This window comes from Falco naumanni, chromosome Z (genome assembly GCF_017639655.2).
Source record: "Falco naumanni isolate bFalNau1 chromosome Z, bFalNau1.pat, whole genome shotgun sequence".
Classification (NCBI taxonomy): Eukaryota; Metazoa; Chordata; class Aves; order Falconiformes; family Falconidae; genus Falco; species Falco naumanni.
In genome coordinates, this window is record NC_054080.1 from 27788199 (window position 1) to 27815009 (window position 26811).

Consider the following 26811-nt stretch of genomic DNA (forward strand, 5'->3'; position numbering starts at 1 on the left):
ACTCATCCTGTGTTTTACAACATGCGATGTTGTTGGACCAATGGAAAGCTGTAGGAATTACTGTGTATCCTTTACACAGCAAAACTTCTAAGACCACCTTTAATGTAGGAGTGCCTAGATGGATTTGTTTTTTTTCACCTCATTTGTTATGTACTGTATAATGTTCAAAATTTGCAGGGGGGGTGGAATCACACACACACTGGCTTTAAGGGGTTGGGAGTGATGCAGAAAGATATCACACCTCAGCTGCATACCCCATAGACAATGACAAAAAAATAATTCTACGTTTTCCCACCAGACCTTGTCACTAGTACACAGAAGGCTGTTTTCACAGTGCTGAGCAGCTCTGTTTTACACCTTCTTTGTTCCAGAATCAGCATTCTCACAGCTACAGATTTCTCAGAATAAGTTCTTCAATCTAAATAGTCAATTATCTTGCTTACAGAATAGGCATTCAAATCCGTACATTTTCACTACTTTCAAAGGAGTTTAAGAAAATTTCCATATGATATTCTGACTGCCTACAGCAGTTTAAAAGATTTAACATGGAATTTTTTTTCTCTTCCCTGCCTTTCTGAAGGAGATAGCAATCATTTATCTCAGCAAGACATTTTTCTTGAAGAACAGTAAGCAGATAGAGATGACACAAGTGGTCGTTTAAGCTGATCCAACCTATTTGTCAATAGCGAGACAGGGCAGGAGGTGATACAGATTCCATTTTATTTTATTACAGCCCAGGAATTTTTACCCTTCTAATATATCGATGGCATATTTCTACATTTGTATCATAGAAATCCCTTGTCAATTTACTTGCTTTGGGACAGCTAAGATACTGTGTCTTTCCCCCTCAACCAAAGGTAGAGATAAATTTGTGTGGGAGTATAGGTGGCAAGCAAGGAAAGTCTGAGCTATTATTTACTCACCTCTTGACAAAGACAGAAACTGCAACATTCTTTAACATTTTTTTAATCATGGAAGGTCACACATGCTCAATCACACTGAGCAGACCTATTTACAGAAAAAACCCCTTAGGTCTCAGAACTCATCCAGCAGAGATCCTCCAGTACCTCCAAAGAAGAGGCACAGATATCTATTAGGGCACACTTCTTTCCGTTTGAGGGAAGAGTGCTTATACCTCTCCAAATCTGTATTAATGTCTCTACTGCAGGACTAGGTAGGGGATAAATAATGAGAGCTCATTTTGCATCTTTGTTTTCCTACAGTGCCTGGATCTGTGTCATGCAAGCAATTTTCTATCATCTGAAGCTGAAATCGGTGTTCAGTGCAGGTGTTGTGTGCCACTCCATTAAAATCCAAGGGCAGTTCAGTTATGTTAGAATGTTAGAAGAGACAGTAGAGGTGTTAAAATAAAGTATCTCTGTATTTGTTCTCCACGTCTATAATAATAGGTAAAAATAATTACAGCACCTATTGAAGACAAAGACGTTCAGACACTACAAACAGCAAAGTACAGCATAAATACGTGGTTTGTGTCTATCAAAACACTGTGTCATGGTTTAACCCCAGCCAGCAACCAAGTACCACGCAGCTGTTGGCTCACTTCCTCTACCACCAAGAAGGATGGGGAGGAGATTCAGGAAAAAGTAAAACTTGTGGGTTGAGGTAATTAAAATAACAATAAAAATAATAAATAATAATAATAGTGATAACAATTTTAATGAGAAGGAGAGAGGAGTAGAAAAGAATACAATCCAAAATAATAATAATTACAAAATAAATCAAAAAAACCAAAACAAAAGCACAAAAGAAAACAAGTGATGCATAGTACAATTATTTACCACCCACTGCATGATGTCAAGCCAGTCCCTGAGCAGTGATCGGCAGGCCCTGGCCAGCTTTTTCCAGTTTATATACTCAGCATGACGTCCCATGGTATGGAATATCCCTTTGGTTAGTTCGGGTCAGCTGTCCCAGCTGTGTCCCCTTCTGATTTCTTGTGCCCCTCCAGCCTTCTCATTGGCAGGGCTGCGAAACTGAAAAGCCCTTGAGTTAGTATAGATATTCATTACTTGGCTTAGTATAAACATTATTTAGCAACAACTGAAAGTATCAGGGTGTTATCAAGATTATTCTCGTACTAAATAAAAACGACAGCATTGTACCAGATACTGAGAAGAAAATTAACTATATTCCAGCCAAAACCGGGACAGATTGTCAAAAGAGAAAATAAATAAAGTTTCTAAGTAGAACTAGCAAAGAAATGGGAATTGTACAGGTCTGGTAAGTCCCCAGCTCATAAAAGCAGACTACCTTGTAAAAGCAGACCACACCAGTCTCACCCAAGTGGCAGAGGAGTGTGAGTAACAGCTGCTGTGAATTTGATCTGTGTTCTTATGGACATCTGCAAATTGAGACTAATTCATGCCCCCTGTCTTCTCACATCCAAATATCCTCTGATATACCATACTTGTACCCATCCAATGATACCTTCTGGCAGATGCAGTGATACCCTCTCCTGTAGATCACAAGGAATCAGAGAATATGGTAGTAGCTCCAGAACACGTGTGCACCCCTTTCATCCTGGAACTGTGCTCAGGGCTGTCTAAGTGACATCCAGCTGTCCTCAAAGAGTCATACTGACTTTGAACTCACTCGTGCTTTTTTTCTCCTTGTCCTGTATCACAGTTTCTTCAGGAGTTACCAGAGAAATCTGATTTTTAGCTGACTGGAGTTTATAGCTTGTCCTAAGCAGAACAACTTATCTCATTCCCTAGGAAGACATACCAATATGCTGTCTTTAGGCCAGCACCTGCAAATCCATGGTGAGCTTTTTGCTTTGTACCACAAGTGATACAAAGCCTATTACTCCACATACCTATACTCAGATCTAATACAAAGAACTGGATTTGCCTTTCAGGAAAAAAAAAAAAAAATCAATATATGGAAGGAAGCCTGAACTAAGTAGCAAATCACAGATAAACCAGCTATGCCCTGTATTCATTTTCTTCCCCTCATTTTTCTGTCTTCCATATAATTATTTGTTTTAAAACTGAATAAAAAAAAAACAACTCAGAAAAATGCTTGTTCATTGAAGACAGATGAATTGTCCCTTAAATGCATGTTCGAACTACTGAAATAAACCCTATATTCTGACATCCAATTTGAAGAAGCATTTCTGTACTGTAGAGATAGCATTTGCATCATGTAATGAAAGGAATGGGATAACAATTACTTTCCCTTATTGAATAGGTAAGTAAATTGAGCTTCAAAATCCCCATAAATAGTAAGTGTGGAAGTAAAATCTTCCCACAGGAGGCTTAACTGAAAGATCAGTCCCTTTCTTTGAAAAAAAAATTCAATCATTTTTAGTTTAATAAGTATGGATTGTGCATTTTAGTTGGAACTAAGAGACTTTCTCCCTCCAGACTACCACCTTTCTTTGACTTACTGGCCTCAGAAATAAATTCTGAAATTATGAAGCCTCCATTTGTATATATGAAAGATGAAAGATGAAGAGTAAATGCATGAGCTTAACATATTCTCTTCAGTTTTGACCTGTTCTGCAAAATAAAAATAGTACAAATGGGACATAAATAGTGGCTATATTCAAATATCTTATCTTCTTCAAAAATCCAGTGAAAAACGCTTATCGGAAAGTGATATGAATAAATGTCATACGTGAGTACCAAGGGGCAGGATATAGTCCTACCCTGAATAATCTCTTTTTAAAAACAATTTATAAAGTTTGTATAATACAATAACTTTACCAATTTTAGTAGTTGCCTTACATTTGAAAAAGAGAGAACGATCTGTTGCTCTGTGTTCATATAGCTTATCTAAATCACTCTTTCACAAGTTTTCTGCTTCTGGAAAAAAAAAAAAAGTTTCAGGCATGATATTTGCTTTAAAAATATATCCCAAATCCCAAAATTATTTGAAAACCCATTCTGTAGAAATGCCAGCTGGTTAATGTGTGTCATTTAGTTAAGTCTTGATAGTTTGTTTCTGGAACAATATTGCTGAAATTTCCAGATAGCCAATGAGTTTTTGCCTAAGACACCAGACTCCGAAACCAGAATCTTTTGTTTCTCTATGCCACAAATTCTAGTGACTTCACCATGAATATATAATTTTGCAATGCCTTGGTTTCAAACTGTAAAAACGTGGATTAAGTATAAGGCAAAGAAACTTTGCCACAGAAACTAGTGGAGTTAGAAGCCTGAGTTGTAAGAAAGCTCTATCTTCCTAGTGTACAAAAGAGGGACTAAACAAAAGCAGTCACTGAAACTTGTTCATTCTGCATTTTATGTTTTCATCATGTTTAGTTGTATTTAATGGGCATGTTTGCACTCTGTGTGATTTTGGGCCAGTTATTGGTGCTAAAAACATGTCTGGGATGAGTAAATTTCTAATGTGATAACTTGAAGCTTTAACATGCAAAAGTTTCCAGATAATGGGAGATGAGGGCAGTGTTTGTGAGTCAGGGGCTGAAGATGGGCCTAGAAGTTATTGTACCCCTTCTGAAGGGCAAGAGCCCTTGATGAAGCAGACAGTTGATAAAGGAAATGACTAATATTTGAAGCCTTGCAGGGTAGACAACATAGTTACAGGACGTGCTCATGGAGGAAAATCTATAAGTGTGTCCTGGTTTCATCTGGGATAGAGTTAATTTTCTTAGTAGTTAGTACAGTGCTGTGTCTTGGCTCTGATGTGAGAACGTTGATAACGCACTGATGGGTTTAGTTGTTGCTGGGTGATGTTTATACTAAACCAAGGACTTCTTGGTTTCTTGGGCCCTGCCAGCGAAAGGGCTGGCGGGAGCATGGGGCGTTGGGAGGGGACACAGCCAGGGCAGGTGACCCTAAATAGCCAAGGGGATATTCCATACCATATTATGTCATGCTAAGTATATAAGCCAGGGGAAGAAGAAGGCATGGGGGGGACATCTGGAATTATGGCATTTTTTTTCCCAAGTATCCATTATCCGTGATGGAGCCCTGTTCCCTGGGGCTGGCCGAACACCTGCCTGCCCATGGGGAGTGGTGAATGAATTCCTTGTTTTGCTTTGCTTGCATGCACAGCTTTTGCTTTACCTATTAAATTGTCCTTGTCTCAACCCTTCAGTTTTACATTCCTTTCCAGTTCTCCTCCCCGTCCCTCTGGGTGAGGGGGAGTGAGTAAGTGGTTGTGTGGTGCTTGGTTGCCAGCAGGGGTTAAACCATGACAAAGTGGTAGAAAGCAGACATGTCAGGTGTCTCTCAAAGATATGAAAATGGAGTGTTTGAAACTATCATTTTTTTTCTTTAGGAAAAGAGTAGCTGCTTGACTCATGCTGTTTGTCTTCTTGCTCTCATTTTCATTCTTCTTTCCCCTAACATACTGTTTCATCATTTGATTCATCACCTATCAGTGGAGACGAATACTTCATTGAACACTCAGTCACTGTTGTCACTGTTGTATAATTTCCCCAATTTCCCTGTGAATTTTCCAACAGGATTTAATAATAAATAGAAATTAAATTCAGCCCTTCTTTCTGCCAGTCAGGGGGTAGAGATAACATACACAATGATCCTTTACTAGGTTAATAAGGTTTCTAAAGGCATGTTGTTGAATGAGACAAACAGTTCTTTTGCAGGCACACAGCTGGTATTTGTCAAGAAAAGACCTAGCAGGACATCCAAACAAGCTAGTTAAGGTAGCTGGTGGAAATGTATACAAACCAAGATCTTCTCTTTCCCAAATGCGCATTCTCAAAGATTTGAAAGCAGAACACAGTGAATCTCAGTGAAGTCTCCAGTATGTTCTCCTAACACTACTAGCCTGGCTTCTTTAATGGAAGGAATGGGATTAGTCAGCTTCTTTACACAGCTTTCACAGGCCTGGAACAAAAAGATAAATGTCAGCTGGAGAAAATATAAGCTTAGTTAAATTGAAATAGAAGGAAAACCACAAAGATAAATATTTGATCTGCCTTCTTTCACTGTTTATTTCTATATTACCCATTGAAGTACCCTAGATGATAGTATCAAAAGCAAGTTTACAGAATTTGCACATTCCATTGAAATGGAAATAATAATAATAAACTTTGTAGAACAGTGTGGTCATATACAGTCATTTCTTCATTAACATTTCTCTAAGGGAAATAGTTTGGCAAATAGATTTTAAAATAAAACCTCCAGTGACACAAACAACGCTTGTTTATAGTTGTTTGCTATAGAGCCTTCTGTCAATGAAAGTCTAAAGAAAGAAAATGGTCATTACAAAACTCATTGAAATGGATCATTTTTGAAAGTCTAAATTTAAAAATAAAGACTGCAACCTTCTGACTAAACACACTTGCACAAGAGTTTCTAAGCTCTTCATATTGCAACACACAGGAGATGTGTTACTGTCCTGAGCAGAGGAAATTAAGGCTTGCCAGCCTTATTAAGAAATGGCAAGATATGAGACATCTTTACTTCTATTGGATAAAATATGATGTTGTCGCAGTGAATTCTGCATTCACTCTCATGCTGTTCATATCAAAAAGGACAGGCTTGAAACAGAAATGGTTCATCGTTTTATTTTCAAACACATAGCACTTAACATTTATTTCTCAAGATTTTTTTTGCAGACATGGCTTCATAGTAATAATGGTATTTAAATTTTCACTTCTAAGACTGTTAGTGAAATTTATTTCACTGTGGAGGAAAGAATGGCCTGCTCACTAAAGCTGCATTGAAGGAGAAAATCAGATGGAGAGTAAAGAGTATAGTAAAATCAGAGGAAGTAGGACTATATACATCTTAGATTTTGAGAAGTGTGCAGCCAATTTGCCTAATTCAATATTGATGGAAACATCACAGAGTGAATAAAACAGACTCGAGCATTAAAAAAAACCAAAAAAACAAAAAAACACATTGTGAAGAAATGGAAGGGTGGTTTTATTCTCATTGAGAGAACCTGAGTTTTTTATGACTCACTTTAGATTTTCAAAATCACAAAGTGCGTTCATCCTGGTAAACTTCTGGATCAAAGAAGAACATATATTATAGAAGTCTGGGATGGGAAGAAAGCACAATATCTGTGTCCCAGTCATATAATTCAAACTATGTGATCCTACACTAAGGATTACTCATCTGAGTGGGTTAGAATTCACAAAAGTATTTAAATACGCTCATAGTTCAAGTTGGCCTATTACAGTCAAAGAAAAACAGCACATAATCCACAGTTTTTAAGTTATCCCAAAGTATCTTTAATACAACTTTTCTACTGGCTTCTCTTTGACCTGCCTTTCTAAGTGCATAGCCAGGCTACAGTGGAATTTACAGCAGAGTGTTAGCAGAAGACCACTGAAAGCAGCCTTCCACCTTAAACCTGGGGCCCTTTCTCCCAGCAAATCTTTTAAACTCTGTAATAAAGCAAGAGCAGATCTCACACAGAACATCTTACTTCTGCAACTGATTTTTTTTTCAGTGTGTTCCAAAAACTATGCTCCTGTGTGGAGCACAAGTGAAAAATTGAGTAGAAATAGCATTCATCAGTGCAATTGTGAACACAACCACCAGTTCTGACTTCTCCATTGGTACTTTTGAGGTTTTGTCAACAGTTGGACTGCCACACAAAAGAGCACCATTGTTTATTAGGAGATTTGGATTGCCCTGAGAGATTTTCAGGTTGATTCCTATGTTTTCCTCCCACATGACTGTAGGACACCTCTTATCCTCAAGGAAAAGTCTTCCTAAATTTTTCCAGCATTCAACAGTGCATTTCCAAAAGTCAAGCTTGTTAAAGAACATCAGTTTGAAGAGGTAAAATGTTGTGTTAAAAGTTTCTTTACATCCCTAGATGAGTCTTTCCTAAATAGAATTAGTTTGAACATTTTCAGATTAGATGACAGGGAAAGAACAAAACTTCTGTCTCTCAAGTCTCCCTGTCTCTCTGTCTCTCTCTTCCCCCTGCCCTTACACATATGTTCCACATCACAGAAGAGGAACAAAACATGTATATTTATATATATACACATACACATATGAGAGGTTTAGATATATTTTTGTAATACATATATAAGTTTCCCATAGGAACTCATCATACCATTCCATGGCAAAAAGCTTCAGGCAATGGTGTCAGAGTCTTTCCTCTGCTCTCAGCTCTGATATATTTTCCCTTCCAAGTATTCTGACTAGAACAAGAGGAAACTCGGGGGAAGGGGGGGTGGGGGGGTGTGGGTGGGGGGTGGGGGGAGGTGGTGGTGGGGAACTTACTGCTCTGTACAACTACTTGAAAGGAGGTTGTAGGCAGGTGGGGGTCGGTCTCTTCTCCCAGATAACAAGTGACAAGACAAGAGGAAATCCCCTCAGGTTGCACCAGGGGAGGTTTAGATTGGATATTAGGAGAAAATTCTTCACTGAAAGGGTGATGAAGCATTGGAACAGGCTGCCCAGGGAAGCGGTGAAATCATCATACCTGGAGGTATTTAAAAAAACATGTAGATGCAGTGCTTAGGGGCATGGTTTAGTGATGGACTTGGCAGTGCTGGGTTAACAGTTGGACTTGGTGATCTCAAAGGTCTCTTTCAGCATAAATGATTTGATGATTCTATGACTCCCTAGTGGTGTACGTAGATAACTCTGCTTTTCAAAACACTTTTTCCAGATACTTTCACCCATAGCATGAATCTAATATGGCTGTATTTGCTGAAACTTGGTCTAGTAAAATTTTAAAACATGGCCAGTTAAGTTTTTAATAGCCTTTGATGGGTGCTGTTTCAAAGACTTAATGATTATTGGAGCAGCTGTGTTCTAGAGATTTTTCTGATCAATTAAATGTTTTCTTACAAACTCTGTATGTTTTTTACTGAGAAAAGTATAGATGCAGTTTTCTACTTGGTGCGGTTTTCTAAACTAGAAGCTTACTATCTTTACATTCCTTGCAATAAAGTGTTAATTAAATTACATGTAAATTAAATGCAGCAATATTCAGCCTGTCAAAACACACATTGTAGTATCCCATTTGTGGCCCTTTCTTTCATTCATATTGTCATGGTTTAACTCCAGCCAGCAACTAAGTACCACGCAGCTGCTTGCTCACTCCCCACCTACCCAGTGGAGTGAAGAGGAGAATGGGAAAAAGGTAAAACCCATGGGCTGAGGTAAGAACAATTTCATAATTGAAGTAAAGTTTAAACAAAAACAAAATAACAAAACCAACAACAATAATAATTGTAATGAAGAAGAGAGGGAGAGAGAGGAATAAACCAAGACAAAAAAAAAAAAAAAAAAAAAAAAAGGCATGCGCAATACAATTGCTCACCACCCACTGACTGATATCCAGCCAGCCTCCGAGCAGCGACTGGCCTCTCGTGGCCGACTCCCCCTGGTTTATATACTGAGCATGAACATTTATGCTACAGAATATCCCCTTGACCAGGTGGGGTCAGCGGTCCTGGCTCTGCTGCCTCCCAGCGTCTTGTGCACCTCCTCACTGACAGACAACGGGAAATTTAAAATGTCCTTGATGTAGACTAAGCACTACTTAGCAACAAGTAAAATTTCAGTGTGTTACCAACATTATTCTCATACTAAATCCAAAATACAGTGCTGTATGAGCTACTAAGAAAATTATCCCAGCCAAAATCAGGACAGACATATAGGGTAAAACACCCTATTTTTTTCTGAGGACGGTCCCTTCTGTAAACCATGCCTATCAGCAGAACATTTTTCTTCTTGCAGCCTCTCTCTTGCTTTTGTTTGTGGATAGGACCATGCTGGGAGATGGCACATTGTCCCGGCCCATTGATGCACCAACAAGAACAGCTCTTCCAAAGCTGAATCCAAACACCTGGGCAGCAAAATACTGTAAGCATGTGGCACTGCCTTGATTAATCTGAAAAAAAATCTTGTGAGCTGCTTCTTGACAGTCAGAACCGGGTATATATGTGATACATTTAATCTGTTTCAAGTGGTTTAGAAACAAGAGAAGTCCCTAGTTTGCTACATTTACAAGAATATTTTCTATTATTGCTTTTTTTTTTTTTTTTTTTTACTAATCATTTTAATGTGTTTACTCTGTTTTCCACATGATAAATGCCACAGGCCATTTCGTATTGGAAAAATTCTGATAAAGGAAAAACAATGATTATACGTGGAACTGTCTGTGCCATTTTTCTTAGTGAATACTTCTTACACAGAAAGAAACCAACCCAACGAATATCTACAAAGATTTGTATTAAGGTTTAGGTCAGCATATTTTTCTGCCAGGAAAACTAAAGTAATCACTTAATCGGTCACTCTGCAATCTTTATTATGAATAACTTTATTGTGTGCTTTCCTTCACTGATTATTTAAGGTCATATACAGTTCTGTACATTTACTAATACCATATGTGAGTGCTTGGAGTTTCTAAGTATGACTTGTCCTTATCATGGTGCATTTAGGATCAGTGAATCTATTGATTTTAACATTACCAGAACTGGTCAGTGGTTTGTTATTAAGCAGAAAGATGTTAGTCGTTGGCTTATTTAAAAATATATCATTCCTTGTATTTTCTAACTATTGCTATGTCAGCACATTTTATGGTGGAATTTCTAAAAAAATTCCTTCGCTATTCCATTAGCCTTTTTATGGTGGTGCTCTCTTAAATCTATTCTAAATTTGGTGCTGTGACCATCTTAACATGAAGTTTTAAAACTGGAAAGCCTTAAGATTTATCACATTATATGTAAGAGGTATTTTCAGTATCTGTTCAAATAAATCCATCTACAATGGATGAGATTCAAAATTTCTATGCATGGGTTGCCATCACTGACTATAAATTGGAGATCTCACTTCTACATCACTCTGAAGTTATCAAGTTGTCAGTATAGACGGAAAAAGACTTTACAATGGAAACAGCTGATTTTTCAAGGAAATTGTGGATGCCACAATATGAAAAAACAGATAGGTAGTATTTTTGAAAGATGGTCTAAAGGAGATTTTATCTTTTTTTTTCTACAATTTTTTTCAACACACCTGAACCCTTTCTAATGTCAAGCATCTTAAAGGTTATTTTTTCTTTTTGCTCTATCTCTATTTAAATTACCACAGGACCAAATTTCATTGTGAAGACTCCTTGGCTACCTGGTGAACCCGTGAAAAATTATCTATGAATCCTGTGACATCCTCAACATTTTGTTATGGCCTCTCTAGTTTTAAATTATATCATCTTAGAATTTCCCATCTTTTAGTCTGGTTTCTACTAAATAGCACTGACAGCACCTTTTTGTAAGACCACTAGTCGATTTTCAGTTTCTAACACCATAGGTTTCAGTTTTGTTGAAAAGAGAGGTTCATGCCTCCCAGGTCCATTCAGCTGGAGATGAATGAAAAAGAGTAACATTTTACCCTATGATGGTGGGTTAGCTGTTTTTCAGAGAGTTGGGGGAGTATTCATTTCCTTATACAAGAAATTTTCAGACCTTGTGTGATATACAAAGTGTATCTCTGCTGACCCACAATGAAGAATAATTAATTGTATTTGTTTAGAGCAGATGCAGCAAAGAGCTACTGGGATTTTTGAGAGAGGCAAAAATCCTTTTTATGAGAAGAAACAATAATAATTTGACTTTCATAGCCTAGCCATATAAGTTCTGAGTCCTGCCTATAAATGAATCTCCACAAATATATATTCTGCATAAATGAATCTGTGAGCTGGTATAAGAATGGACGCATGAGATGGTTATTAAGAAAAAGATCTTGTTATCAGAGGATTTAAATTTCAAAGAAACTTGCTTCCATACATAATTTAGCTAGTATCTAAGAGAAATCTAGCTAATTTTAAGATGGAGCTTAAGAAATATTTTAAACGGCATTTCTGTTTCCTTGATTCATGGAAAGAAATATAACATACTGAACTTTTAGGTCTCCTCATGACATTTACCTCTGCTAAAATAGGAACTTTGGTTGGTTGATCATGCTTTTCAGGACATTTGTTAACCCATGTTAGAGTCCTAATGTTTTAATGTTAACATACGGCAGTTCTGTTCATACATACATTAAGAGGTAACAATAAAAAATACACTTGTTATCTGCGATTGTCCCTTATAATTGTTTCACAAACTAAATAGAAGATCAGTTCAGAGACTTTGTTTTTCTTTTAAAAATAAAGCATGAAACATGTAGAAGATTCTAGGGAAAGGAAAACTTGAGGTTTTGCAGCACAATGTCTGTGACCATAGCAACAGCATTCAACAGCTGCTGTAATCAGCACCTAAGATCAGCGGGTGACTGGTCACCTTAGAGAGATGCAGTGAGGAGATGCAATTCAAGAAGGGGGGTGGCCAATGTAATGCCCTTTTCTGTGGCAGTAAGTTGCTTTGCTTTGATAATATTTTGGGATGACAGGAGGAGTAATGATTTCAACATGTAGTATTCTCTATCTTGAAATGTGTTGAAATCCATATCCTCACAAAGACGTCATGGCAAAAACATCTTAGCAGTGTTTCACTAAATGTCTAAGGACTATCTAAGCTTTAAGTAACCCACAGGCTAATGAAACAAGTAGCAACTGCCTTCAGGGTGTTTTCCTTTTCTAATGTTCTGCAATTGAGACAGGTCGCGCACGTAAGTTGTTTCCTTTTTGCTTTCAAAAAATGGACTACACATTCAGAAACTGTACATTCTCAGTTCTTACAGTCTTTTCTGTGCTCATAGCCAGTTACCAAATGTATGTTGTTTCTGTGCATGCATGTGCACCTATCTGTTACATTTCTATGATATAATATTTGGATATAATTACGACAGTCAATTACCTTTCACATAATACATTCCCAAGAGACATCTGGACAATTGTCAATATTCTTTTTGTTACATTTTTTTATGAGGCGCACTGAAATAGTACTGCTAACTTCAATGTAAGCAAGTGCTCATAATAGAATAATAACCTTGCAAACAAAGCTGGACACTACATGGAAGGGGCGTATTCAAAACATGAATTCAAAAAAAGAATAATAAAGATTAAAAATTCAAAGTAGAATTGGAAATTAGGGAAAAGGTACTCCTGTTGAAAAAACAATCTCATGTGATAACAAAAAAATCAGAATAAATTCTGATTCCTTTTACACCCAGGCAACTATACTAGTAAAACTGTTGAGGCTGGACTAATGGTTGGACAAAGTATAGATTATGGGACAGATATTCGTATGGACTTTGCTCCACCAAAGCCAGCAGAATATCTGACCTAGTGGAGGAAACATAATATTGAAACCTGATTGGATTTAGCACAGTTCTACTGCTAAAACAAATAGATTTAGAAGTGGTTTTGGTTTGGGGTTTTTTTTTTAATCAATTTATAAAAGTGTCACATATTTTATTAGACTAATAATCCTATACTTTGCTGTTGTTTCCACTCTGGGCTTGTGATTGAGATTTGCTGCCAGGTCAACAGCTAAAGGGGAAAGTTTTACTTAACACAGGGATTTTGTTTATTGATATTCCTACTAACAAATCTGCTTGGGGGATCTGCGTTTACCTAATTTCTTCTCTTGCAGAGCAATTTCTTTTAATAAGCATGAAAAAGTCAGGCCTATTGTCTTCACAACCACTGTGGAAACTTGAGATTTAGTGATTTATTGTGAACAAATTTCCCTAAATAAACATAAAAATTGATTAACTCTACCAGATGGCATCTCTTGCTTTGTTTATTAATTCATTCTATATATGTATTCATATCAATAAGGGGGGAAAAAGCTCAGTTCATGCATTTCTCCAAGTTAAAACCCATACACACACACATATATGTATAAAGAATTTAGAAGAAATGTAAAAGGTTATGAAAGCGTAGGGACTGGGAAAATCAGAGGTAGACCTGGATTTCAGAAGGTGTTGAGTCTCATCACTGTAACAGGTCAATGGAAACTATGAATCTGGGATATACATAAAACAGCTTTTACCATTTTCTTTGCAATTATTTGGAAGGCTCCAGTATACATTAATCTGCATGCTGTCAAATAGCAAATTTATAACAGGATCACTGGAAGCGTGTGTGTGTCTTCAAGTGTGTGTGTGTGTATGGAGAGGGGAAACAAGGAGCAATCAGAAATATTTCAGTGTCTGAGGCCATGTAGCTTCACTCTTATGTAGCTGTATTCATTTCAGTGCTTTATTATGACATATCATACATCAGCATTACAAGCTGGCAAGCAGAGATAAATAGTGGCAAAGCTTTTTTTATGCTATTTTGTGCTGCTGAATGTTTTGGAATCTCATTTCTGACAGCTTAAGGCTGAAGATCATATATTTCCAACAACTTTATTTAAATACGCAGATGAATGGTACAAAGCACACTCTTAAAAATGAAAGTGCCTCATCATCAGCATCCACGCACATACACACACACACACACACACATACACATACAAACAAAGTGTATCAAAATGAATTAAACCGACCAGCTTCCCCTTCAGTTCTGTCTTTTATTGGAAAGGAAAATGGCTCCTTCTTCTTACAAAAGACATCAAGGAAGCAGCTAGGGGAAAAAACAGCAACTATGGCCTCATTTAATAGGCTAATATTGTCTGGAAGATATTTATTTCTGAGGGTTTTGTTCACTTTGTTTGCATATTTCTAAGCTTCAACATAGCTTTTTTTCTTGTTTTGTATTTAGATGCAACAAACTAAACAAGTAGAGTTAGTGCTTTTCCTTTGCTCTGAAAGTCCAATATTATAATAGTAGAAGTAAGAGCAATCGTAGTAGAAATAATGATAATAATAATGGAAATGCAGGTAGCATCCTGTCATCCTCAGACCAGCCAGAAATGCCTTGAAGTACAGGAGAAATAGATGCAGTAATTTAGAATGCAGCAACAGAGTCTAAATACAGAATACAGCCTGACACTCTGGATTTACTTCAAATCAATGTAAAAAGTTAATTCTGTACATGAAAACTCAGATCAGATCAGACAATTATTTCCCCTGCAGGAAAGGGAGCTTTTATACCCCCAGAAGCACCACCTTCCCCCCACCTCCTGCCCCAATATCTCCTCCCCTTAGCACCAGTGTAGTTTACAATCTGGCAAAATCACCACAGGTGCACATCTGCCTAGTCAGAGAAAAGCTGCTCCATTTAAGAGAATGATGCTTTCATAAGTCCCCTTTCCTACAAAAATGATGGTCTCATCCACCATTGAAAATCATGGGGTCTTACAGTAATGTGTATGTCGTTCACTGTAATTAAATCTTTCTCTGAGAGATGTATGCCCCTGCCTGCATGTGCTCCTACATGAAAGCCCTCTGCTAACCACAGCTGTGGCGGCGCCACTTCTTTCTTACCAGAAGGACTAAGTCTCTAAGAACAGGAAAAACAAGCAAATTGGTAAATTGAGACTCTGTAAAATGAACCTAAGACTGCACAAAATGCCTAGAAAACCACTGAGTACTCTGGTTACACATGACATTAAGATATGTCACATATACCCTGGTCTATGACATCTTTCAGAAGGTCTAGTGACACTCTTGGTTAACCTTCCAGTAAATACACATGGAACCAGATTTCCAGGTAATCTAGTGGTTTTAGTGAAAACATTTAATTTTATTAATTTGTTTTAAAAGGATAAAAATAAAAATAAGTATTTTCACTGAAAATTGCTTGTCTTGGTTATATCAAAATTTTCCATTGAACAAATGTTCTAAATAATAAAAATACAGATGAATAAATGCAATTTTACATGGCAAATTCTAGATATGGGGGGGGATGGGGGGGGAAGTCAGAGCCCTTTGACTAAAAAAGGCAAAACCCTTCATTCTTCCCAATTAAAACCACAGGAGAACAGAAAAATGGGTCAAATATACTAATGGAACCGAGAAAATAAATTTTTCCCCTATTTGTTTTTCCTAGATGTCTGAGGCTGAAGCTGGAAGGGGTCAATGAAGGAAACAATTTGTCTGTGGCTCCTTTCAGGACTCTGGGAAGTCACTTTTGCAGATTCTTCATTTAACTCATCGTGTTAGAAAGTTACTCCTGAAATAAAGTGACCTTTCTTTTTATGAGCTTCCTAATGCATGAGGATGGGTGAAAGCTATCTAACTAACAGCACTTTATTTGTGCAACAGTGTAAAGGTAAGTATAAAGAGGAGTGATGGTTGTATTATTTTAAAATACCTTGTAATAGATTACAATGTGTTAGAAAATTATTTCTCTCAAGAAATTAACTTGAGAGTAATAAAGATTCAGATTCTTCAAAACAGTCAAAAATCAAGCAGTCTTGCTTAATTGTCAAGGACAATGGAAATACCTTTATTTCTACAGTATGGTTATGCACTTCTACTTCCGGACATTGGGATTACTTTTGTGATTGGCCCTGTGTTGAATTATTTTAATAAAATCTGATAATAATGGCACAGAATTTATATAAAAAAACCGTATCGTTCTGTGCTTAAAACCAACTGTTTCACTGAGGTAAAAATGTGAGATTTCAACACCATTGATTTGCTCTAAATACAAATTAACTTGGTACAAGATACTGCATGTTTTACAGGGTTTGTATTTTCATGGCATTCTGAAATAAAGTGCTTAATAACTAGAGTCATTAATGCTAATGGTACATCAGTGAGATTAAATATTTCTATAAATCATTTTATTAATAAAACAGAGGGCTCATTAAAGAACTATTGAACTGTTAAACTGTAATATTTCAGTATCAGCATTTTATAAACATTTCAATTAGCACAGGTTGACAACACAGAAGGGGAGGCGTAAAATAGTCTAGCCACAGTATAGGACACAGACTGCCAGCTCAGCTTATTGAGAAATAAAGGATAATGTTTCAGTGGGATCATAACTGCATAGCAAATTGAACATTTTAAAAAATAAATATATAAAGCTTCTGTAATTTTAGTTTTTCAAGGACCTTCTGAAGGACTGTGTGCTACTACTGTTCTCTGTATCATTTTGCTATTACCCTTAGAAGGATGACTGCCAACCTGAAAGGAATTTGAACAGCTGAGGACAAAGAAGTGCATACTTAAACACCAAAAGAATAATAATAGCTTAAGAGAACAAAGTGAAGAATAAAATGCCCTCAGTAAAAATGTTTAACATATGTAAGTAGTGAAAAATGATAGCTGGAAGTCTGCACTTCAAATATCCTACAACAGATCTGAAAGCAGAAAATGATCACAGGCAAGTGTTGGAAGAATATCAGGCAAAATAGTGTCCTGATTCTTTTTATATTCTTCATGTCAAACCTTTACTCAGCTCTTTTCATGATAATTGTCATGTATGTGCTGTGGGGAAAATAAAAAATAGACATTTGTGTGAGGTACTAAATAGAGGGAGAAAAATCAGTTAGGTAATTCAATTTCACCCTCAAGGTGTTCTCTTGTCCTCCACTTCTGGATGATACTAATGTGAAAAGGAGTTTATGTTGGCTAAAGGAAGAAAGAGAATTTAATGGTAGAAGCAGCATGAAAAGGTGTACTTCCAGAATCTGGGATTCCTTTATCAGGGGAAGAAAATAGTTCCATTCTAGTGTCTAGTTTCTTGAATTACAGTTGATGGAGGAAAGAAAGACCTTTTTATTTTGAATTTATTGTATCAAAAAAATAGTGCAAGATATTAGCTTATTCTCTTCGGAGTTCTGAAATGTGTATTACTATCTAGTAGAGGCAAGTCCTTCTTTTTCATCCCATTTTGTTGGCATTGCCATGAACCTAGTTCTCTGAATGTCAGTAGACTTTCAACCCATGAGGCCAAATTAATCTTTCACGTAAGTGGTGCAATTCTTGGAAGTTAGAAGGACAGCAAAATGTTACTCAAAAGTACAAGTAAATCTGTTATAAACATATCATCAGCATAGCTCTTTTCCAAAGCTCTTTTGTCCATCAGCTGAGGTACTCAGTGGAAGGGCAGGCTGTTCCCTGATATGGCAATCACTCTCTGTCAGTCCTCATTGTGGGAGCATGAAGGGTACATGATCTCTCTCTTAACTGGTAAGACATTATTAATGTTTAAGTAGTGCAATGGTTACTGAGACTTAATTAATTTTTTTAACTAGCTGAACAATATATTTTATTCACATAGATAAATGCCTTTAAATTCCATGAACTTTAAACACCCAACACTTGGAGGATTAGAAAACGGTATGCTAAACCACTTTCAGAATTAAACAGTCATGAAGAATCTTTAATTAGGAAACCTTATAAAAGCAGTTAACTGATCTAAAAAGAATCTTTAAAAAGCTTAAAGATAATGTGAAGAAACAATCTTTGATTCCTTGATGTTTAGTTTTAGTTACTATGTAAGATCATGTAAAAGTGAAAATAAGATTTAGGCATTTATACTAAGACACCAAAATCCTGATAGCATAGAAAATTTAGGCTCAATTTATATCAAAACCAGACACAAGCCATTTTCCACTTTGATACCTACATGCAAACAAAATTTTTTGGAACCTCTCCAAGTCATATTAAAAACAGTTTAAGTTTGCTGTGATGTATTTTGCTTCCCCAGGTTTAAAAGCTTAGCAGAGTATCTGGAATATCTAAATTACTTTCATTTACATATACATGTGATATACATGAGCAAATTTTGATTAATGTTTACATTATTTATCTTACAGAGTACTTAAATCTAATGAGCACTTACACTAATCACTTCTGCATCAGGAATAGGGGAATAAACTTGAAAAGACTGCATAACAACAAGGTCATTAAAAAGTAGAATAGATCCCTAGAGATTAGGGTAGAGGTAAACGAAAACTTTGGCTTTAAAAAAATAGTAATTAATAACCAAATTACTTCATGTTTATCACAGAACCATAGAATTGTAGAATCATGGAGTCACATAATGATTTGGGTTGGAAGGGGCCTTCAAAGATCATCTAATCCAAGTTCCCTGCTAAGGCTAGGGACATATTTCTCTAGATTGCTCTAAGCCCCATCCAGCCTGACATTGAGCACTGCCAGTGATGGGGCATCCACCAGTTCTCTGGGAAAAGTGTTGCAGTGTCTTACCGCCCTCATTGTAAAAAAATTACTTCCTTATATCCAATCGAAAATGACATTTTTAGTTTAAAACCACTGCCCCTAAAACAATTACTTCCTTATATCCAATCTAAAATGACAGTCTTAGTTTAAAACCACTGCCCCTTGCCCTGTCAACAGATGCTTTGCTAAAGTCTTTGTCCGTCTTTCATATAAGCCTCCTTTTTATATATTGAAAATCTCTAATAAGGTGTCTGCAGAGACTTCTCTTATCCAGGTTAAACAATCCCAACTCTCTCAGCCTTTCTGCATAGAAGAGGTGTGATCGTTTTTGTGGTTCTCATCTGAACCTACTCAAATAGCCTCATGTCTTTATTGTACTGGGCACCCCAGTGCTGGGTTCAGTACTCCGGGTAGAGTCTCACAAGAGCAGAGTAGAGGGGGGGAATCATCTCCCCTGACCTGCTGGCCTCCTACCAAATCAACTGCACCACTCAGCTCAGTGCCATCTGCAAACTTGCTGAGAGTACTTTCAGTCCCACTCTGTTATTGATGAAGATAGTAAATAATACTAGTACCAGTATGAGCCCTTAAGGGACACCGTTAGTTACTGGTTTCCACTTGGACATTGAGCCATTGACTATAACCCTTTGGACATGGCCATTCAGTCAATTCCTTATCCATATAATGGTCCATCCATCAAATCTGTCTGTCTCCAATTTAACAGCAAGAATTTTGACTGTATCAAAGGCCTCAGAGAAATCTAAGTAGATGACATCCATAGTTCCTTCCTTCTCCACTGATGCAGTCACTCCATCATAGAAGCTGACAAGATTAATTGCCTGTCTCTAGTCACCTCCATGCCTTCCATATGTTTCAATATGTTTTCCAGAAAGATCTGCTCCATGATTTTACTAGGTATAGAGGTGAGGCTAATTGATAAACAGTACTCAGGGTCCTCCTTTTTACCTTTTTTAAAAAATGTGAGTGATGCTTCCCTTTTTACAAAGTAGGGACTTTACCTGACTGCCATGACTTTTTGAGTATGATGAGGAGTGGCTTGGGAACTATACTAGCCAATTCACTCCAGACCCTGGGATGCAAGTACTTTAATTTATATGCTTTTAATTTACGTACTTTCATTCAAGGAGCTCAGAAAGCCTGACAAAGTTGAGTACTGAATTTTCAGACAAAATTCACAAAATTTTCACAATTGCAGCATTAGGAATTCACAATCATTATTTCATATTCTAGTGTGCGATATAATTCTATATGTTATTTGCCTCACTGCAAGTTAGCAGAAGAGAAGTAAAGAACAGTATTGAAGAGAAGTGAACAAGAGTATTGTACTCAATTGTAGTAAAAATATATACTGTTTAAATGCATTGCCAAAAATGAAGTGTGACCAAAATAGGAGGTCTAATGTGATCATCTGCTTTATTAAATATGCTGTTTCCTCTTATGCTGGTAAAGATACATGTATTTTACTTCTCCAGGGAAGATACCTTCAGAAACCTATGTTCCAAAGCGCACTGAGTTCTGACTCATAGGAAAGAGTGACACAGACTGAAACATCACTTCCTTCATCCAACAATGTATGTTGAAAATCATCATTGCTTGATGGCCAGAAAAAAAATCACTTTGTCTGCCAGAAGGGACAGTTCTAGATATTTCATGAAAAGCTAACTGTTATGGATGATCTAATCCTTTAAACCAGGGGTCCTCACACTGTTTAACCAGGGGCCGGCGCGGATGCAGTGGCAGGCAGCCATCTGCGGCTGCTTGGTTTCCCCCCCCAGCCCCCGGCGGTGGGGGCGGGGGGGTCTGTAAATACCGGGGGCCGGATTGAGGACCCTGGGGGGCCGTATCCAGCCCACGGGCCGTAGTTTGAGGACCCCTGCTTTAAAGTGAATGAATTTCAGTGCTGCAATCACTGAGTTTGGAAATGACAGTGCTGTCTTTGGGACAGAGGAAAGTAGAGAGCTGGGAAGATGTGAACTCAGTATGTTGAAGAAAACATGGAAAAACAGCTATCTGGCCTACATCACCTAATGCCAACACATGACCAATGTCCTCATCCCAGAAACCCTTAGAAACTGCTGTCTGGGATTCACAGCAGTGATACCATAAATTTCCACAGTGAATAATGAACTTGAAAATTGTAATGTATTATTATAATCCTAGGGGTTCGAATGTTTTTGCCTGGAGTTAGTGGGAAGCCTCATGTTTTCTGATAATAAATATATGTGTATATTTGGCATAGAATTATTGTGTGTCTGGTAGTAACCAATATTTGCTTTTATTATACACAAGAATTTCTGACAGTATCCAAAAATTAGAATTTTAAAGTCGTAAACTAGTACCTACTATCACATCATAGGAGATGCATTAGAGACAAAACAAAATAAAACCAACAGAAACTGTGAAATACTTATTAAGGAAGCCTTTAAACTAACTTGGAATTGTTGGAATAAATAAATATATTGACTGAATGCACCAATCAGGTTTGTGGTTTGCTTTATATATCTGTCTCCAAAAAGTTAATATTTTAAATGAGACAGTTTGTCTACTATAAAAAATGAGGAAAAGTTTGTATCTGAAGTTCTTCAGCTGTAATTTGTAACACAAATATGAAAGTGTTGTCCTTTTTTAATAAAGAAAGGAGACACAAGATGGACTCTGAAGGAAAATCAAAATATAAAAACATTAGGAAGAAAATTTCAGTCTTACCATTTTTATTTTAGATATATTTTTTTTTCCAAAAAAAAGTCTTTTGAGTCACTCTGACTGTATCGGAAAAGTTCTTGCCAGAATCTATGGAGAAACAGAGATTGTTTGTCATCATTGTTGTGTTGGCTGTGTAGCAATAAGAAATTGACTGTTATTAGCCATAGCACATTTCATAAAGGGGACTCTTATTAATAGCTCAGTTGAATTGTTGTGCATGTAAATGCATTTTTCACAGGTAAATACAAGATCTTCCCCTATAAACAAAAATAAAGCTTCAAACATTGTAATATAAGTTTTTTGAGATCTATATGGCACACACATATCTTGTGAAAAGTTGTTTTAGCCTGATCCTTGTGGAAATAAATTATTCAAGAGAAAGGCCTAAGAATGTTGAATTATGTTTATACTTAAACAAAATACCACAAGTATACCTGAGTGACCTCTGAGGAACACAAGTGCTCACCCAAATTGGGAGATCAGTTTCTAATGTGACATACAAACACAGTTTACTAAACAAGGTTTTTGCACATTTGTTTGTTTGTTTGTTCTCCCATGAGCATTGTGACTACCCAAACTATGTGATTCTACAATCCAGAACATAATTATGGAAAGAGATGACATGGTCATTTTAAGATTGTGGCTCAAAGCTTGTTATCACCAATGAAATAAGAGATGACCTGGTTTTTCTAGTGGAGAAACCAGTTTTGAACCTGGTTTGTGAAAATCTCTCAAACTGAGATTACCAGGCCATTAGCCAGACAGCTCTGACTCTTCCTCAGATTGCTGAATTTATTGGAAGGATAGGATTTCACTGACTTTGGTATTTTGAAGGCCACATAATTTTTTTCCTGATTTCTTGCTATGATTTTCTTCCTCACAGCTATTCATTCACTGCTTTTTCTATCAGCACCCTTAATGCAGAGAGATTTAAGTATAACAATGTTTTCTGCATTGGTGATTTTTTGTGCTGAAAGCATATCAGAACAAATGAAGCAGTTGATTCTGTGGAAAAGTATAAAGTCAAAGTGTTGTTTTTTTAAAAATGTGTGAATTAATTCTGTGGTTTAAACCTCCTTGTCTCACACCATACAGGCAAATGGTCCTGACTAGGCAAATCTCTAGATTCTGCAAAGGTGGGCTTAAACAGTCTTGGTATAGAAATTTGTCATCTACTAATCGGGGAAGTGACCCAAGAGGAACTGAACAAATCTATCAAGTAACTGTTTGGATAATGGGCATGCAGGGCCACACAGCAGATGGGAACCTCATTCACCAGCAGGGTACAACTCTGAAAACTTTTAAAAGATTATGCTGAAGTGTTAAAATATTCTGAATCAAAATCCTGGATTTAACAACAATTAAAATGTAAAACGTGTGAACACTTAGTTAACATTATTACATATTAACATTATTATATAAGAAATAAAAGAAGAATATAAGAAGTAAGAAAATATATAAGAAAAAATACTGAGAATTTCCTTCCATGTTTTTTACTCCAATTGAGCTAAATTCAGACATTAATAAGAACAAGATGACAACAATGGAATTGCAAAGTATAGCTCAGGATAAATTTTTGTTAAAATACCATTCTTCTTTCCAGGAAAAGCAAGACACTCCACACCTCTTAGAACTAAGGAATATATAATCTGACTCTTAGTCAACCAGGTCTACTGCCTCTGGCAATGATCAATTTTTGATGTGCAGATGAAGGCTAAAGGCTTCAACAATGTACCTAAACATTTTGGGAATGCAGGAGGCATTAATGAAGAGGCTAAAACTTCCTTTGTTATTCTGAAGATCAGGTTAAAGCATAAAAAATAGAAAATCCATATGAAATCAACTGCATGGTTGCATTGTGTTATCATGCTACATATTTATGCCATAAAATTTACAGCATGTTTTCACATATAAATACTTTATTTATTATCATCATTCTTACTTTATATTTAGTATAAAACTATGTCTTCAGCATTGAAAAAAAAAATGCTGGCACTTATCTGTGAAGTGTTGAGCCACCTAAGGATAAATAGCATGTATTGGGGTATCTATGCTTACAAACAGATATAACGGTAAATCAGGATGCAGCTAGATGAATGATAGAATTAACCATTTGGTATGTGCAATGAGCAGATATTTCCAGAGGTTGATCACGTTATGCAGAGTGGTTGTCCAAATACTGATTGGATGTATTAAAAACATTTGCGAACCTGGAGCTAAGCACTTAACTGTTAATAGAAGTGCTGCTCATTTTCATCTATTAGCTTATCATCTCCTGAGTGACAAGGGGACCTCAGGTCAAGTTACAAAATAGTTTAATGGCCTTGCAAAAAAGGATCTGCTAAGAGAATTTCTTGTTGCCAGCTAGACAATAACTTCAAATATGTTTGAATGACACTCCTCAGTTTAAAAGCCATGCATGACAGATATTCAAAAGGCTGATAGATCTCAATAGATGTGAAATATCTCAAAAAAACTTTGCTGTAACCTTTATGAATTCTAATAAATTGTGAAATTTTGTTATGAATCAACAGTGGGCATTTTGGTTTCATGTATCAGAAGATTTTGTACCTTCTGTATTGCCACTCTCAACGATTGCAGAAGAAACATTTTCTAGTGCCTTGCAAGAGCAATAAGATTTGTAAAGTCAGAAAATCATGTTGATTTAGAACTGGATTAATTTATACAAGTATTTGTTTTAGCTAAATATACTCTATACTGCTTAGATAAGCTGTGGGTGGTGTAATATGCAGAATAGAAATCCTCAAAAGTTTTACTGCTACTGCTTAGAAAGTGGGTAGGTAAGAGGGCCAAATTCACAGCTATCTTATTTCTTTTCTCTCTTTTTCATGCTGAGGAAAAAAAAATAATTTTTAATAACAAATGGACTGATGCAAGTTATATCCAGATCTAGTTTACAGTTGGACTAGTTTGATACCAGCATTTATATCTGAACTAACATGAAATCACAGTTGGATTAAATAATGTTAACCACTGAAATATAATTCCTTACATAATTTTTACTAAAAAAAAGAAAAAGGATAACATTACTTTAACAGCTTCAGTTCTATACTATGATAATGAACTTAATCACATCTCATACTTCAGGGTTTCATTTAATAATCTATAGAGGTCAGGGAGGATTTGTCTTTGAGGGACAGTTTGATCTCTGGGATTGGATTTTTTCCCCGGTTTCCTCTTAAGCATATACCAGCCTTGGTCATGTCTGTGCACTGAGATGATAGATAGACTCTATCAACTGCTAGTACATGTCATACATACCTTTCTCCCCTGCTTGAGAAAGGATTTTTCCACTCTTTTAGATTGGCAGGACCCTTTAAGGGACTTATACCTTCTGATGTATTAAGTGTGATTGACTTGCTGAGATAACAGGAACATATTGCTTCCTTGCCAAACATTGAACGCTGCCTTCATCTCTCCTGAAATTACTTTTCCAGAAGTACTTAACTTGACTAACATCTGGTTTTCTTATTATATATCTGGCAAATATCTCAAGAACCTATTAACTTCCTTTCAAAAATCTAGAAAATAGGTTTATCATGACATAAGGTCTTACAGAGTCTCACTTGGAGCTAAAACTAAGATACCCTTACATGCAGGGCTGGAGAGAGCCTCAAGAGATCAAGTCCTACCTATGAGAGTCACCTAATTTATCCAGTAATCAGTCATAATGTTTTGGTACTTGCACATAGAAGAATTAATTAGGAGAACTGAACATGACATTTTGAATTTCAAAAATAATTTTGATCTGTACCAGAAATTGATGACTGTCAGGTAAAATCTACTATAAGTGGTAGTCAGGAGAAATGTAGAAATAAACTTAAAAAGACTAGTTTGGGAAGCATCTGCAGTAGCAAAAACTGTGTCTACCATATGTTGTTGGCTGATTGCTTGTGTTGGAAACTGTTGAGGCTAGAGCTTACACAGAAAGAAAAAACCATGAAGCTATCCCCATTTGTATCAGTCTTTCTAAAAGGGCTAGAAGCTATTCAGGAAAAGATGAAAATACAGAAAAATAGGTGAAACATAATACAAGGCAAAGGGTGGGGGCAAGATGCAGATTAGCTGTGAAATAAATTTGGCTGCATTACTGAGGGTTGTGCAAGCAGCTAATCACACACACACACACAAAAAAAAAAGGGGTGACTGAGTATGCAACTCACTTTTCATACAGCTCTCTACTTCTATCCAGCAACAATGTCTAGAACCAATCCTGACAAGCATGCTATTGTGGAATTGTACTTCTAGTTTCAATTACTGGCACTTCTTTAATGGCTTTGCTCCTGCTTTGGGATTTCTGTAGGTATGTATTTATTCATATAATCTCCTCTCAGTCAATAATTGTACCTGCCTGCCAAGGGCCAGCTCTTTTTTTACATTTATGAAAAAGCTGTCCTTTTTTCCCTGCTGTGTTTTGTGAGTCGGTCTACATGCTACTGCTCCTGAGACCCTCTTTCATATTGTTTGTTTTTATTTTATCCTATGTTTTTATGGAAGGTAGAAACATAAAATAGGTTTTTCAGTATCACATCAATGAGCTGGATGTTCATTTCTTGTCCTGAGTTAATAAAAGATTAACATATGGGGTTTTTTTCTCAATGACTTCTCAATGTCCATGAATTAGAAGTAAATGAAATGGCTAAAATATAGTAGCTGTTTCATACATGGGAGAATTTTAAGGTTACTACAGTCAATTGCTCTAGCTGTGATATACAAAGTAAAGCAGCAGCAGGTCATTCCAGTGGATCTGTAGAGGCTGAGGTAAAGACTTGTTTTCCTTAGCACCCTGTAAATGATTAAGTCTTCTCAATGGAGGATTCCACTGCCCTCACTCCACACACTCCATGCACAATGTGTACTGTTCCAAAAAGTGTAAGTATAATTTATGACCTATGAATTAGTTTTATTACACTCCCATTGAGAAAGATATTTAAGAAAGGTTTTAAACAAACTACTCCAGCCACTTTCAAATTTTAGACTACATATTCCACATTATCCTCATTCTCCAAATGCTATGTAACAGCTAAGAAATGCTTTTGGTTGCTGTTGAATATTTTCTGAGTATGTGTGACAGGTCTTTTTATATCCAATAAAATCTGGCAAAATAGAATTGTGAGAAAATCTGGAAGAATGGTTGGAAGGAAACCACTCATAGATAATAATATTT